At 45.2% G+C, this 13,135-nt stretch overlaps 1 pseudogene; it reads left to right on the plus strand.

Annotated features, from left to right (window-relative positions):
* Positions 1-451: 451 nt before the first annotated feature.
* Positions 452-13,135, plus strand: part of LOC144762563 (chromosome-associated kinesin KIF4-like) — a 36,291-nt pseudogene continuing 23,607 nt past the window's right edge.

The following is a 13,135-nucleotide window of genomic DNA, read 5'->3' on the forward strand; positions in this document are numbered from 1 at the left end:
AAACATGCTGACAATGGTATCATGGATCTTTTTCTTTTCTGGTGCCACTGTTGCAGGTGACATCTTCTTGATGCCAGATGTTGTTAGGTTCAACACACGTTTCATTGCAGTACTCTCTTGCCTGGGACCCCTTGATGTTGCAGCCTGTCTCTTCCTCTTGTGCCACTGCGATGTTGCTGATGCGGATCTGGCCGGTACCACTGGACTGCTGGGGACAGGGCTACTTTGTGTACCACAGAAAATGTAACCCTCTTGTTCACTTTCCACCATGATCGGATCTTCCACTCCTTTATCCCCACCAACAACAATGGGTGCAGTTTTTTGTCAGCTAAGGTGCGCCTCCCACTGGATCATGTGGTGTTTTTTCAGATGGGTTGTTTGGCCTCCGGTACCATAGTTTGTACAAAGCTTACCCCGACTAACACCTTGTCCACAAATGGAGCTTATCACAATGTTCAACTACTTCCTGCTAACTGAAAATAAGTCCCAACCTGGGGAGCTGAACTTTCTGGAGCTGCTGGTGCCACTTTCAATGCTGGATGGAATGGTAGGTGGGCATGGAGTTTGACTCTCTGCAGTACCTACTTCTACTGCGGTGGTTTTGCTGGATGTAGGTCGCTGCTGGGACTTTGCAAATGCAAATATGGAAGCTGGAGGTGGTGTTGATGTTATCTGTGTTGGTGGTATCCGTGCCACATCCCTCACAGCAATTTGAGATGGTGTATTGTCAGTCTCCACTGGGGCGGGACTAATGTCCATGATGACTGGCTAATCATCATCATCATCATCATCCTTCTCTTCTCATCCTCTTCTACATCTCCCTCCATAACTTTAAGGTTTTCGGAAACCTTCCTTTTCCCTAGCCTTAACTAGTGGCATATCTCACTCTCAGACTGAGGTGGTGGCTTCCAGGTGGCGCCTAGATCATCAGAAGGGGGACTTGCAGAAGAACTCGATGGACTAACCCTCCTTTTCCTTGCTGGGGATATGGAAGACAATAGATCTTCTGAAAAAGTTACTTGCTCTTCTTCTTTATCTGCTGGAAGCTCGATTTCCTGAACTGCCCCTACTTCGGGAGGAACAACTACTATTGTGGGTGGTGGTTACAGCTGTTGGTGTCCACTTATCTGAGTTTCCTGCGTTGATTGGGTACTACTTGCGATATAAGGATAAGTACATTTTAACATCACTGCTCCTTGGCGTTGTCGTGATTAGACTGGCTGCCTCTGTGACAGACATGGGTTTGGACCTGGGTTGGGGTGGGTCAACTGATGCGGGCGTGCTGCTCCCAGCTTGCTTCCTGTACACCGCTGCTGCAGGTGCAATTTTTTGTTTCCCCAAAACGATCTTGTGTGGCTCACCAGTCTTGGTAAGTGGCAGTTCTTTCTTCTCACTGGCAACTTTCTTGGTACTGGAGGACCTGGTACCTTTCTTTGGGGTCATCTTCTTCAGATGTTAGCAGCACACAATGGCACAAGTTAAAGAGATGTCTGTGGTCACACGTCACATGAGGTTATGCACAGCAGGACTTTTGCCTGGCAGTAAAATGGGTGATGACACCTCCTCCTCTTTTATGCACCTAAAAGCATAGAAGCAAGAAGAACATCAGTGAAACATGGAATTTATTGTTGTGGTTTAATTACTACTAGTACAAACAAACAAATATAATATATAACTTAGTGTGTGGTCACACTTGTCAGTGTTATCATTAATACTATTACATTTTATTAACTCAGGGGCCGATTCAAAGAACTAATCTGAGACAAAAACTTAAACTTACAACTTCTGGTATTCACAGAAGGCACTTACGATTTTTGGTATTCACAGAAATCACTTATGACTCCTAACTTTACGTCCGCAGTCGGGCAGGAATCTCCGCACCCGGACTGTACTCTCCGATTAGGGCCGTAATCTCCAGCTTAAACCATAATCTCCGGCTCGGGACGAATAAAGTGTAATCAATGGGCTGGAATGCAATTTTTACAAAAAGGAACATTAGGAATGTGTGATAAATGGTAGAGGAGGTCATGAAAAATAGTCTGGGCAGGGAAAAGGATATGGCCAGACACTACTCATAACCCAGAAAAGTTTTCTCCTTTGTATCATGGTACAATTTGGTCTCCCCTCAGTGTTAACTGTAGTGTTGGCACCTCAGTCAACACTGAGAGGAGTCAAAATTGTGCACTGCATGTAACATGATGCAAAATCTCGGCAGCGATCACAGGTATCCCGGTAAGTCACTCCCAAGAAAACGCATTTTGAGAGTGCAAACACAAACAAAACTGCGCAGAGTTTTTGGTAACTCTGCGTTCGAAGTGGAGTTGCCAAAAATCCGCAAACTTCGCGAGCGGAGCGGATTTCACGCCCAGGGTTAGTTATCATTTCTAAATCATTGGCAAGAACAATCATTACGGCAGATCATGTCAATACTTTTCACAGTTTGGTGCAGGGCTCCGGCAATTTGATGGAGCTTTCGACTAAACTGTTTTCTTTTTTATTGTCACAAAGGAAATCCTAAAGCAGGATTTTTCTTTTGAAGATATAAAAGATAATGACTCCCTCTCCCTGGGTTTTATCTCCCATAGTGAGGGTGGGCGTTTCTGGTTTTTACTGCAACTTAGCCTAAGGGTTTGCTTGGCGGTGACAGACAGAAAAAAAAATGACTATATGCCTTCTTATCCTAATTGGGTTGACCGGCATATAGGCAATTCTTCAATAGCCCTTACTCTGTTGGGCCATCAGAGAAGTTTGGCTACGTCGGTAATGGAGTAGTCACCACCGTAACCAAATATATGGTCTGGCCATATTTAGATCGATTGGTCAGACCACTGTGTTGGCCAGGAGGAACCTCCATTGCCATTGTGAGGATGTTCTCTCTCCGTCAATATTTAAATCGGCTGCTAAGTTTACCAATTTCAACATTTTTAACAATTAACATTTCGTATTTTCCAGAGAAATACTGTGCAAATAGATGCAATAGAGGTGAAAGATTAAAAACACATTTTATAATTATTCCTATAATATTTTAATTTTTTTTAGCAGAAGACCAAAAAGTGTTGAAAACTGAAATGTACTTTCTAAACAAGGAAACAGACTTCTCAAATACAGTGGGTACATTTACTGTAAGGAGAAACTTAACTGAGCCCAGGAGTCATTGTAGGTGTGTAGTCTACTTCTTAACTCATTGTAGAGACAGAGTTGTTACTCATGGTGATTTTCTCAAAAAGACAACTGAGCATTACCACTCTACCTCTGCAAAAGAGTTCTAAGTAAGAGAAAAAGGCAAGCACATTAGGATTGCTGGTGTTGCCTCTAATGAACCCGGTTGCTCAGGTAGCGTAAAACATCCCCATACATGTTGCTGCCTGGATATGCCTACAATAACTGAACATGAATGCTTCAAATAAAACACAGAGAAATAAAGCAGACATAACTCCCCCGAAAACATTTAAGGTCTGATTTAGATTTTGGAAGGTGGGTTACTCCTCACATACCAACAGATACTATCAGTCTACACAAAGGCTTTGTCTTAAGAGCATCTTGGAAAAGATACTTGAAAAAATAACCACCCAAACTACCTCTGAAAGGCAGCTAGTGAATCTGCATCTCCTGTGGCTTTATAAACATGGGACCCAATGACCAGCTTGTAGAGGTTGAGCATTCACACGCTACCTCTCTGTGGAACTTATGTTGCTTACCATTGCTGCCACTGACCATCAATTTCTAAAGGGGTTGTACTTGGTATAATTTGCAGAGCCATAGTCGGACAGGCCCTAACACATTAGAGGCAACTTACCTCCACCCTGGCAGTGGAGGACTAGCATCCCCTTCTTACCCTGTAATCCCCTCAAATAGGACAGCAGTTTACTCCAGATCATAGAACGTAAAAGCATACTGGCTGTACTGAATACTTCAGACAGATGAACAGCAGCATGAGCTGCACAAGAACCAAGCTGTTGAATCACTGGACTCAGTGAAATGTACTTCACAAACAGCACGTGTGGAGCAATCATCAGAGACAAGTAGTTCCTCTACAATGCCAGTACAAATTAAGCACAAAGCTAATTGCACATTATGCATCTTCATTGTGATACCAGAAGCAGATGCATAAACTCTAGTGTATAAAGTAATGCACAATAGCATTTTGTTATACATGAACATACAGGGGCAGATTACTAAGGACTTGTGTTAACCTTGTGTCCCTTAAGTGGGATTTACTAAGCCACTCAAAGCAACCATGCTTGGCTCGGTGTGGTTTAGTAAATCCAGAGTAAAACAAGGGCCCACAAATCGCTGCCTTGCTTTTCTTCTCTCACCCTGTCATGCAACGCAGGCCAGCATTTTGTTTTGTTGTGTTTCATTACGTGACTTTGCCCCTTAGTTCATTGTTCATTATCAGTAGTATGGTGGAATTTTCTTTAATGGTTCACATTGCCATTCAGTGTGAACTTGGATTTACTACTTTTTTTCCTAAGGTTGTCTCTTGGACTGTCTACTGATTTAAAAGTAAAGGAGACAATTTTTTTAAGTGATATATTATTTTCTTTCTTTTACGTTCATTGAAGTGATGTTCTCAAAAATGACTTACATTGTCTTTAAAAAAAGGAACATTAACAAAAAAATATATATTTAAAAAAGGATAGTTATTTAAAGAGCCACTTCTGAGTTTAGCTCACCGGCATCATTCTCTTCCCAGTAGATCCATGAATAGCTACGGGTAAAACAAGGGAGAGCAGTGATAAGCCATATTCATAGTTCGGCCGAGAGATGAAAATGATTTCTAAAACATGCCAACATGCAGGATAAAATACTCACTAGCAAAAACCACCGTGCAGTCATTGCATAAAAGCTCTAATTTCACCACCCAAAAATATAAAATTATTACATTCATGATCCATGAGGGGTTTTAAAAAGCGCGCAAACACCCAAAAGGTGTCCTGGCATTACATGTACAACATATTTACACTGTGAGATAATTTCTAGTGGACATCGGGGGGACATCGCCAAGCGCACACCGGCCCTAGGAGGGGTCACAGCGCTCCGCTGCTTGCTGAACTGACCTGACAGTCAAAACCTCGCAGCGCCGCTGGGTTCCTGACGCTGTGATCGGACTACAGCTCCCAGCTTGCCCTGCACCCACACCGCTTCCTCTTCCTGCCGTAAGCGCCAGGAGGCGCACAAAAGGGAACAGCTCCCACTGAGGAGCGGGGGACATCGCCAAGCGCACACCGGCCCTAGGAGGGGTCACAGCGCTCCGCTGCTTGCTGAACTGACCTGACAGGCAAAACCTTGCAGCGCCGCTGGGTTCCTGACGCTGTGATCGGACTACAGCTCCCAGCTTGCCCTGCACCCACACCGCTTCCTCTTCCTGCCGTAAGCGCCAGGAGGCGCACAAAAGGGAACAGCTCCCACTGAGGAGCGGGGGACATCGCCAAGCGCACACCGGCCCTAGGAGGGGTCACAGCGCTCCGCTGCTTGCTGAACTGACCTGACAGTCAAAACCTCGCAGCGCCGCTGGGTTCCTGACGCTGTGATCGGACTACAGCTCCCAGCTTGCCCTGCACCCACACCGCTTCCTCTTCCTGCCGTAAGCGCCAGGAGGCGCACAAAAGGGAACAGCTCCCACTGAGGAGCGGGGGACATCGCCAAGCGCACACCGGCCCTAGGAGGGGTCACAGCGCTCCGCTGCTTGCTGAACTGACCTGACAGGCAAAACCTCGCAGCGCCGCTGGGTTCCTGACGCTGTGATCGGACTACAGCTCCCAGCTTGCCCTGCACCCACACCGCTTCCTCTTCCTGCCGTAAGCGCCAGGAGGCGCACAAAAGGGAACAGCTCCCTCCGCGTCGCGGACACGCGCGGACGGCGCCGGGCGGAGTCCGGGCAGAGGGCGGGCCGTCTGTGGCCGTCTAGGGACGACGAGGGACGGGACGGGCCACTCCCCTTACGCCCAGGATCCAGGACTCAAGCTCAAGATGGGTAAGAGAAAGTTACCCTCCCCTACTGCTGGCGGCAAACCCAAGGATAAGGCCCCCAGGAAATCCAACAGCATTCTCTCCTTTTTGACCTCGGAGGTGGGGAAGTTGACCACTGAAATTGCAAGAACTGAACGCAAACTGGGGTTAGAACCATCGCTGACTAGCAAGGAGAGCATAAGCCCACCGCAAACTGGTACTACTCCTATTCCCCTTGAACCAAAAATTGTTATAGCCCCGCCCCAGGAGTCTGCGTTACCTTCCAATTTTACTACTGATGTCTCTAATGGGGCAACTTCTAAACTCCTTAGTACAGCTGGAGTAAATAGAGCTACATGCTCAAAGCAAACGAAAAGACAGTACAAAAAAAGGAACACACACAAACCCAAAGGAGGAAAGGGCACAGTAGGCACACTGGAAAAGGCCATCAGAGATATGGTGGAAAGAGTAATCACAGATAAGATAGAGCCCACACTCACAAAAATAGCCTCAGACATCATTGACGTTTTACATCAGTGCGTCGATGGTATCTTAAGGAAATGTGAGCGCCTGAATGTATGCCTTAAATCCGCTGAACCTGCCACTTTTGTTTTTAAAGGGAATACATCGGTGGAATTAGGTCCTTTATGCACCCAACCTAACAGTGGCAGTGGCAGTGGCAGTAAAAGACCAAGGGAAGATACCCCAGTAGCCAGGAGCGTGGTTCCCATCTTGTCCTCTGGCCCAACAATTACACCGACAGTCGTCCCCAGATTAACAGGAGATACAAATAGGTCTGCTATACCTGTAATCACAGGCCAACAGAATTTACCCATTGTACCCAAACCCGTCCGTCAACCTTTCATTAACCTACCCCCTGAGGCGGCTCCCTTTGTAGCCATTCTGGTAAATGTTCCCCCACTTAAGCCAGGAGAATATGAACAACCATTCCAACTGCTAGCCAGGGCCAAGACATGGGCAAATTTGACCTGTTCGGGTGATAATGAAGTTTCTAATGCCATTCTTTCTGTCCGGTGGGTGGGCTGGATTGGGCGAACAACCAAAACAACAGAGGGTGACTGCCTGATAATTAATTTTAATAATCCCGGAGAGGTTCGCAGATTACTCTGGGATGCTTCACCCCTTGAGGGTTTAGATGCTGGGCCCCGCGCTGTATCATTGGGCTTTTTCTATCCCAAACCTAAATCTCATCCATTCTCAAACATGGGTTATGACCAAGGCAAGGGATATGATAGGACTTCTAGCTTGCCCTCCCATCCCGCCAACATCCGCCTGGAACCTGATTATAGTTGGTCCACGATTAATAGGATGAGTAACCAAAAGCCGGGCACACATACACCAATGCCCTCTAACAGACCTATATCCCTGTATAATAGATTCACGCCTCTGGCTCGGGCGGTTGAACAAAATTGACGCCCAGTAATTAATTACCCTTTGCTTACACAAACCACAGGGGACAGCCCCCCCTCAGGAATACCCAGTAGAAGGCCCAAAATCATAAGCTGGAATATAGCTGGTCTCCGATCAAAAAGGGAGGATAGTGCATGGCTGAACCTTCTGAACCAACATGACATCATAGCCCTGCAAGAAACCTGGGACAGTAACTGCAACTTCTGGGTTCCTGGGTTCACATCCTATTCCGTCCCAGCTACAGCTCCCCCTGTGGTAGGGACAAAAGGGGCCTCATGATCCTGATCACTGTCCAACTGGCAGGAACCGCTAAACAATTAACCACTGGCTCCCCCAATTTCCTATGTTTAGAGATCAGTTTAGCCAATGGCCACAAACTCATTCTTATTAACTTTTATAATTCTGTAGCAGACGGACACTCTACTGAGCATCTCTGCTCTCTACAGTCTTTTCTGATTAATTACAAAGAACGCCAAACCACTTTTTTGCACATTATAATTATGGGGGATTTTAATATTCATCTTTGTAGGCTTTCTTGTCACATTGAAGATACTGATTGCCCCATTCCAGCCCACTACCAACATTTCGAACACAATCCTAAAGGCCAGGCACTAGAAAATCTTTTAGCAAGCGTGGATCTTTACGAACCGGGGTTCAATGACCATAGTGAACGGGTCATGACTAACAGCGCTAGAAACTCCGAATCCATAATTGATTACATTTTTGTTTCTCCTGGTTTATTAAGTTTGGTCTTCTTTTACAACGCAGCTGTGGCTGCGTTTAGTGACCACAACCCAGTCATTCTTGAGCTCGCTAACTCTGTTGGTTTACTCAAGGAGGGAACAATCAAAACGCCTGAGTTGGCTGTGCGGTCCATGGACCAAGGTAGAAGGCTGAAGTGGGCCAAAGTAGTTCCAGCCGAGTTTTTTAACAATTTAACTTGTAAAGCCCGCAATGAATTAGATACTTGTCAAGATAATTCAAGACAGGGGGAGGAAGTAATCACCGCCTTTGCCACTATGTGTGCTTTAATTTCTGATGAACTAACAGTCAACTCCAGAAAGAAGGTAAGACCGACCAAGGGCTGGTTTGATAAAGCTTGCTCAAAAGCACACAGTTGCCTCCTGGAAGAATTAAAAAAATCACCAAGGGACAGAGGGGAAGTGGCTAGACTAAGAAAAGAATACTATAATATCATTCATGCACGCAAAGTCGTTCTCAAAAAGGATGCCTGGGCCTCACTAATGGAAAAGACCACATTAAGGGATAGTGCTAGTTTCTGGGCCATTATAAACAATCCCCTTTTTTCTGGAGAAGCCAATGATAACTTGGAGGCAAATATTAGTGAGGATGACTGGTTAGCTCATTTTAAAACCATCTATGCGAGTGACCAAGCATGTGAAACACCTACTCTCCTCAAAACCAACTCCCCCAAACCAGCACTCTTCTTCAGTATGGGAGAAGTAGAGAAGGCCATAAACAACACTGTAGGGAAGAAAGCGCCAGGCCCGGATGGCGTTCCAGCCGATATGTTCAAGGCCAATACTCCCTTTTGGGCTAACATCTTGACCAACGTCTTCAATGCCGCCACGAAACACAGCTTGCCTGTCTCCTGGTCACATGCCACCATTATACCTATCTTCAAGAAAGGCCAAAGGGGAGACCCGAGGTGTTACCGCCCCATCTCACTCATTGACTCATCGTTCAAAATTCTGGGGAAAGTGATACTGGCAAGGATCGATGAGTGGGCCGCCAGTAATAACATCTTATCAAATGCCCAATATGGGTTCCGAAGGGGAAGAGGGACGGAGGACCAGTGCCTCAACTTACATCTGATCCTAGGTAAATATACAGTGGCATCCAGTGGATCAATCTACTTAGGGTTCATGGATCTGTCCACAGCCTTCGACCTAGTGAATAGGTCTAGGCTGTGGGAAATCCTCCTGAACCTGGGGATGGACCATTCTTTGGTGCACTTTCTGGCCGAGGCACATCGGGATCTAGAAGCCTCCATCAGGATGACACAGGATGGAGCCTGCACTGCTGGCTTCAAGTCCACTAGAGGGGTGCGACAGGGGTGCATCCTCGCCCCAATGTTATTCACACTATATATTAACCACCTTGAATCCACACTGGAGTCGGCAACACTGGACGTCCCGCGCTTTGGAGGACTGTCCACCCCGGTCCTCCTTTACGTGGATGACGCCGTGCTCGTGGCACGCACTCCCCTTGGGCTACAAAGACTACTGGCAGCCTTTGATGTCTTTATGACCTCCCTTGATTTAAAAATTAACACAGACAAGTCTTACGTTATGGCTGTGGGTAGGAGAAAAAACAAGGATTTGAAGACCTTTTTTTGCGCCAATACACCAATTTCTAGCGTCAGAACTTTTACCTATCTGGGGGTAGTTTACGATGACAAGGGCACGTGGGCACCTCAAATAACTGTTAAAATCAACGCCATGAAAAGATCAGCAGCCGCCATTGTTGGTTTTTCAAAATGTCTGGGCGGAAAACCCACGGAAGCAATGCTGGCACTTTACAGAGCGAAATCAATCTCAGTAGCAAGGTACGGGGCTTCCATCTGGAGTTATACCAACAATGTAGATGCTATACAGGTGGAAGAAAACAAGTTTTTACGCATGCTCTTAGGCCTGCCTCAATCTACAGCCACTTTCTCCGTTCATATGGAATTAGGCCAGGGGTATATAAGTGACATCATCAAACAGTCCCCAATCCTGATGTGGTTAAAAATATGGCTGAACTCCAACTTAACCCTGAACCACACAATTATGAGGGACTGCTTACACTTGGACAATATGAAAAACATCCCGTGGCTGGCATACATTAAAAAAATTCTAACTTCTCTGGGCCGCCCAGATCTCTTTTACAAACCGGACTGCATTGTCAAAGAAGACCTGGAATGGTTCAAAGCGACTTTTTTCAAAATGAGAGAAATGGAGCGGGAGAGTTGTGAGCTTGTGAAACCCACTGTGAGGGAACATTATACTTCTAAAACCACACTGGCCATTGAACCCTATTTAACGGTAGTGTCAATTCCGTTACATCGCTGGTTATTAACCAAACTAAGACTTAACCAGTTCCACTTCCTGTTGAATGACTCTAAGGTGTGGGCTAAGCCCGAGGACCTAGCGGTCTGCAAATGTGATAGTTCTTCTCTGCAGGACACTATTCATTTTATGTTCTTTTGCAGTACATATGCCCTGCCTAGGAAAAAGTACATTGTTCCGTTGCTTAAAGACAAGGGGTTTGTCCAAGCCAAGCCTGCTCTATTTTTTTTTTTAAAGTTAGATTCACCGGTAACAATGTTCAGTGTCGCAAACTTTTTGGTAGCTGCTTTTCGCCTCAAAAAACGTTCTGGAAATTGATAATATAACAGTATTGGCGACACCCTATGGAATTATTGGAAAATTGCTGTATTTAAAAAAAAAAAAATTGTAAAGATTTTAATTGTTCTATCTTAAACTGTGACATCTATTTTTAGTAACTACATCCCGTAATTATGCATTTTGTGTCTATGTGCTTTTTATGATTCGTTATGAATCGAAATAAAGTTGTTTTGAACTTGAACTTGAACTAGTGGATAATTAAAATAATGTGTTGATTTACCTCATTCATAAGTTTGTGAACAATAACAGCCATGTCAATGTATTTTAAGCAATGCATCCAATTTAATTGGCTTAGGTTCTTGAACATTTAAATATTAAAAATATATTTATTTTTGTAGAAGAGACAGTATAAGTCATTCTTCCATTTCTTAGTTTACATATTTTGCTTTTATTTGCACAATAAAAACAGTAAAAGAAAGACATTGCAAACAATTAAGGCTCCCGATTGTATGGTATTTATTTTTATGTCTGTATTTATCCATATTAATTTTTGGGCCATCTTATTAGTATTTATCTATATTTATTTTGTGGTTTTCAAATAAGTGGAGTCAAATTGGTAAATTTTCACATTCATTTATCTGATAAACATGCACTCATACTTTGACGCCGGCTACGTTTTAGCAAATTCAGCAACCAAATATAGCAAAACACTACACCCACAGGTGAGTATTAGCAATTTACTACAAATATATTTTAAAGTATGCCTGTATTTGAAAATATCCTGACCCGTTTTAAACTCCCTATGCTATCTATCTGTTCATCTGTTGTTATGTACCCAAATGTATCCCAATCTAGGCCTAAGTATTTACAGGACCTTTCACCTACATTTGTCCTAATTTGCTCTGCATAAAGGTTTCAGCACTGACCTTTGACTGAGTGCTGAATAAATGTTGATTGGTTTCCTTGAAACCAGCCTCATTTATTATGCATGAGGAATCTTAGAGAAGTCCCTGCACATGATGTACATAACTGGATTAACATACTCTGTATAAAGGTTTTTTTGGGGGGTTTTAAACAGTTTTATAGTCAAAAAAGTCACTGAAATACACAGCCGTACGCCTACAACCCAGGGGCTGGCAGCTTATAAAAACAAGGCACTGCACACAGCTTCATCGCCCACATCCCGGAGGTAGGGCAGTGTCAAATTTGAGGATGGTGGCTCTTGTTAATGTGTAGAGCGTGTCTGCTGCGCATCAGTGACCATAAACAGTGCACAAGAGTTATAACAAACAGAGAGACTGTTGAGGCACTAGCGGGAATGAGAGCGGCCAGCGCACCAGGGACGGTTGGCCTCACAGTAGGATTCTACAAGGCCTTTATAGATCTACTGCTTCCCCACATCTCAGCGTTATTTGATGATCTGTGCGTAACGGGCAAGATGCCACAATCTATGAGGGAAGCGATCTTAGTGGCTATCTCCAAACCAGGTAAGCCCCCTGGGCAGTGCGGCTCTTACCGGCCGCTTTCTCTGCTGAATGTGGACACCAAATTGTTTGCAAAAATTTTGGCCAATCGTCTAACCCTATTGACCCCGGAAATTGTTGCCCCGGAACAGGCAGGGTTTGTACCAGATAGGAACCTCGCCTACAATCTGCGAATGGTATTCGGAACAATGCAGCATGCCCCACGATAGCCATTGTCTAGTTTGGGGTTTCTAAACAAATTGAAATCCCCGTCCCAGAGTATTTGTGTCGAAGCATAACCACTTATCATGTTGGCCAATGTTGCAAAGAACTCCGGTCAGTCATAGTTGGGGCCAGAGACCTTCACTATGAGCAGATCCAACCCCCTTCCGTGGCATTTGGAGATCACAAACCGGCCCTCCGCGTCCGCACCAACTGCCTTATCGTGTAGTCTGATCTGGGGTTGACGCAGGTCATTACCCCTCTAGCGTAAGCTGTGAAGCCTGAGGCGTTGACATTGCCCAAGAGGCCCCTGTTACGCATCATGGACCTATGTAGTGAGAGGTGAGTCTCTTGGAGTAAGGCAACATCTATATTATGTCTAGTTAGGTAGTTCAGCACTTTACGTAGTTTGCCGATGGTCGTTTAGGCCTCTCACGTTCCACGACAGTGCTCGGAGGGAGTCAATAGCTCTCGGAACAGTAGTTCCGCTATTTCTTGCCATCATGTCTGTCAAGTATCGCAGTGTGTCCTGACTCATATGGCTTGCATGTGTTACGTGCATCATACAACAAATTGGCTGACATCCTACCCTGCCCCTCCCTCCCCCCTCCCACAGAAGGCCACCCACAACTCGGGCGCGCAGCATCCCCAGTAATGCCCACCCGTTCCTCCCACCACCCCTCTGAACTTAATTAACAGTAGTGGTGTTTGTCACTC

This window comes from Lissotriton helveticus, chromosome 6 (genome assembly GCF_964261635.1).
Source record: "Lissotriton helveticus chromosome 6, aLisHel1.1, whole genome shotgun sequence".
Classification (NCBI taxonomy): Eukaryota; Metazoa; Chordata; class Amphibia; order Caudata; family Salamandridae; genus Lissotriton; species Lissotriton helveticus.